Here is a 4,681-nt window from a genome sequence, read left to right as displayed (position 1 = left end):
GTTGCCAGCTCCATTACATCTGATAGCATTACTATTTCTATTCTCTTCAGTCTATGAACCAGCAGTACTAATATGCTACTCTTCAGAAGGGATTCTTCCTTTAAAGATTTTCCAGTGATCCTTGACAGCTGAAGCCTTAAAAGTCAGCTGATACTATGTAAATCCTTAGAATTACATATGTAAAGGGTCTCCTGGGATTCTTCTGAATGAGTACATGCTTACTATATATATGATAAATTGATATACTGACATAAAGTAGTGTTTCTTTAGCTAAGAATACAATTTAATATACAATAATAAACATCCTGGACACCAATTTGGCATAGTACTGAAGCTGAATTAAAAATATTCTTTTAAATTAATTTTAAAAATCAATAATAATAAAGTTAATAAAAGTTCAAGGTAAGTAGTTAAGAAAAGATAATGGCAAACAAATGTACCTGTCAAACTGTATTAAAGTGAAACATCTGATAGTTACTTCAAGAGCTATCAAAAATTTCAATTTAACACCCAATTTGTTTCACTATAGTAGGTATAAGAATCCAGTGATATGAATGAATGGAATATAAATCAATGTACATAAGCAACACATAATTATATTTTTGCTACTGGAAGATTTTTCAGAAAGCACAAGAATAACAACGTTTTAGAATTATCTTTTTCTTAGTACATTGTTTTAGGGTAGCAGTTGCCAAACACTTATTTCTGAGGTCAGAGATATCAAACTAAGAACTAATCTTATATACATCAAATCTGCCAGCCAAGTTCTTAATTTTTTTCCATTTTCTCAAGTTATAAATAATTGTGCGTGCAGTAACTTCTACCGTTTTTCTTGATATACTTTGCTGTAGTGATTGTCAGTTGTTGAAAACCACTTTGGGTCATAAGATGACAAACAACAAATAATCCATATATTTCTTCAGCTCCTTGCTCCCTACCCCACTTCTCTCTCATAATTCAAATTTAGCTAATGACTTTTTGATCTACATCTGTGAAAACAGCAACACTATTTGCAACCTCAAGTTTATACTGAAGATTATGGAATTATATTGAGTTTAGGTATTATACCAGCATTTGAGATAATATATGTAAACAATCATGGCCTTGATCCAAAGTTCACTAATGCTTTTGCAGTCTTTGGATATAAGCAGACACTGTCTTTGGAGCGAAATCAGCTATCCTAGCATGTGTCTGCAAGTAGGAAAACCACCATAGCAGTGAGATACGTATGCTGTGGGAATCCCCTGCAGGAAATCTCTGCGGCATGTGTCTTCAAACAGGAGAACCTCTGCTTGCAGATATGCTCCCTGACTTGGAACAGATGTTCTGATACTTGCCGTGGGAATCACCTACAGGAGAATTCCCAGGCCACACAATAAGCAAAGAAGCATCCTCCTCTGTAAGGCATCACAAACTACCTTTGGTCACAGCAACATTTTTGAGCACCTGGAGTGCAACAAGGGGCTAGGGCATCTGTTTGATTGCAACTTGTACAGCCATAAAAATAAAAGAGAGTGATGTCTGTTTATACCCTTAAGCCACATCCAAATGTAGAGGCACATGCAGTTTGTGGTGCCACAGACTGCACCTCTGCCATGTTAAAATGTGCCCTGCGCTGCAAATTTGCAGCGTGGGGGCAACATTTGCTACCAGCAAATCCCGGTAGCAAAAAAAAAGTAGTGCAGAAAAAAGTCACATAGCACACGCGAGAGGAATGTGAACCAACAGAAATGGAGGCTGGATCTTCCTGGGAAATGCACTGACTGCTCACCAGAGCATCCGCACTGCTTTAGTTGTCCCCTCACTTCTCCAGCATGGCAGGAGCCAGGAGTGGGGAAATGGCAGTTGCCCCAAAGTGGGGCAATTTGCTCCACAGCAAAACACATGTGAAAAAGTGTGCACTGCACCAAAAAGTAGCAGCACAAATTTGTGCCACTATTATCTTGCCACGGCAAGCACTACTATTTTTGCCTGAGCAATTGCACAGCCAGCACACATGAGGACAAACCCTTACTATGCATCTCCTAACTGATTCCTTATTAGTTCTCTAGGTTTTGCAATCTTTCTTAACTTCAGTCACTGTGATTTAGAACCTTCCTCTTCAGCATTTGGCCATGATGAGCAGTGTCACAGCATCCCTCTCACTATTTGCTAACGCTGCACAAGTTAAGATAAACAACTTGGAGGATAATGGATTTTATTTTAAATTAGACTAACAGTAAAAACACAAAATAGCCCTTTCATAACCACTCTCTGTTGTCACCGTGCTAATATCAGAAGTTGGATAATATGAAAATCCTGAGGAGAGTACTTCCAAAACCAAATAAATATGGCACACATTAAGGAATTCTCATGTAACAGTTCAAAGCCCATTCTCTAAGTAAAACTATGCATTCATTCTCTGTATGTCTAATAACATCATGTATTTTCAGGAAAAATAAATGACAAGCTATATGGAAGATGCAAACTCAGGTGAAAATGCCAAATTGTAACTTTATCTTTGAGTGACTGACTATTTAAGAAAAAAAAAAAAATCAGGAGTTCACTTCTCTGAAATGAAGACCTGAACACACTTGGCAGTTTTAAAGGCTTTTGTTTCCGATTATTATGCCACAAGGGATAGACAAAAACCTGTTACACAGAGCTGAGGAGCAAACAAAAGACTGCATCATCTAAGGCTAAGTATAGACTTTCAAAAAGCCCAAGGCAGACTTGATCAAGCCTTTGTGGATGTTTCTCAGCTGTGTAGATTGGACTGGGAGTGAATGGAACACACGTTCTTTCTTCAGTGGAGATGCAGGGCATGCAGATGTGCACACTGGCCAAGTCCAGAAGGCACAGGGCACTTCTGTACACCTCCCAGCATGCCAGAGATTGCCAAGGGCAGCCAAGAAGAGCTAAGTGGCCATCCCTAACTAGCTGTCAGGCACACAGCCCCAATCCCCTGCTGTCACTGTGGAGTCTCCCCCATGCCCAGCTGTAGACTTCCAGGAGGGCCCCAGAGTGGGTCAACATGACATGACCCCCCACTGCCACCAGCCAGAGTGCCAGGCATGCCATGGTGACCTCCTCTGGGGCTCTCCTGGAAGCCTACAGCTGGGTGCAGAGAAGGGCCTAGGGTGACCCAACCATCAGGCAGGGAGTTAGGGATGTTGCCTGACACATTATCAGGGGTGGCCCACCTCCACAGAAGGAAGGATTGGGTTCTGAGGGTCCTGATACTTCCTTCAACAGAGCACTCCTCTCCCTGTTGCCCAACACAAGCCTCCCAGACTGCCCAGCATGTCTTGCCAGAGCTCAGCACCAGCAATGGCCAGAAAAAGGCACCAGGCAGCCTGGGAGGCTTGCATCGGGCAGCAGGGACAGGAGTCCTCCATGGAAGGAAGGATCAGAACCCTTGGACCTTGGCACCTGCACCAGCACCAGCCAGCAAGATGCACCCAGCACCCCACGAAACTTGTGTAGGTGCTTCATCAAAAGAAGGATCAGGCTGTCACTGGTGCTGAGCTCCAAGGGGCCTGATCCTTCTTTCTATGCTCCTGTCCCTGCTGCCCATCGTGAGCCTCCATTCCCTCCTCCACCTGCCCCCTCCCCCACCTGCTTGCATCAGTGCTGGCTTGGGTCTGTGACAGCCCAGAGAAGCTGAGCATCCAGTGAGTACTAGCACATCTCCCTGCAAGGGGAGGTTAGTGGGGGGACTGCAAAGGCCCATGGGATGCTGGCAGACAGTGACCTAACATGAATTACTAGGGGATCTGGTATAGAAATTTGATAGACTGGTCTAACCTAAACTGATTTAGTCTGATATTATATCCATTCAGGTCCATCTTAGACCAGGTTCTGCCATTTCTAAATCAGTCTTTGTGCCCTGGACTTCTGTTCTGTTACTGGTTTAGACCAGTTTTCAGTCACTTGCACTGGTTTATATGTAATATTTGTACCTGGCCGAAGAATGCAGGAAAGAACAACAAAAGCTTCTGGACAGTAAGCTCCAACTGCTAAGAATGGATACAGGCTCACATTAGTAGCCTACAGCAGAATACCACAAAACATTATAAATTCTATAGCCATATGGGTTAAGAAGGTTCATAAATTTTAATGAATTACTAAGGTTTAATTGAGGTGTTTTGTTATCAGTTAAATAGTTGCTTACAGTAAATTATTCAAAATAAAAAATATATACTTTAAGGTGCAATATCTCACTAATGGACAAGTTAAAATCTTGCAAAAGGGACTGAGGGTATTTTACCAGAACTGAAAATATCTGTGTAATTGTAGGGGTGTACTTGGTAACTGTGTTGGTCTGAGCCAAAAAGACATCCAAAAAACTAGAACTCTTGGTTCCAAAATGATACTTTTTTACCATCTTGCACCATCTATACTTTTCCCAGAGCCTGACGAAGGGACTTTGTTCCCGAAAGCTTACAGAAAAGGACAATTTTCTTGCAATTTCCCAGTTGGTCTAATAAAAGGTATCATTTTGGAACCAAGAGTTCTAATTTTTTGCATGTCTTCTGTGTAATTTTACAAATCCTTACCCTCATTGTAATTAAATTGTACACTGTCTCCATTCTTAAGATTCAGTTTCTAAAGCACTGAAACACAAATGAGTCTTTTCAGTAAAAGAATGTTCTCTATATCATTCTTTATATATATATATATATATATATATATATATATA

Source organism: Gavialis gangeticus, unplaced genomic scaffold, assembly GCF_001723915.1.
Source record: "Gavialis gangeticus isolate Ggan-Ray unplaced genomic scaffold, GavGan_comp1, whole genome shotgun sequence".
In the NCBI taxonomy this organism is placed as follows: Eukaryota; Metazoa; Chordata; order Crocodylia; family Gavialidae; genus Gavialis; species Gavialis gangeticus.
The sequence above is the reverse complement of the archived record's forward strand: the minus strand, read 5'-3'. Positions refer to the sequence as shown.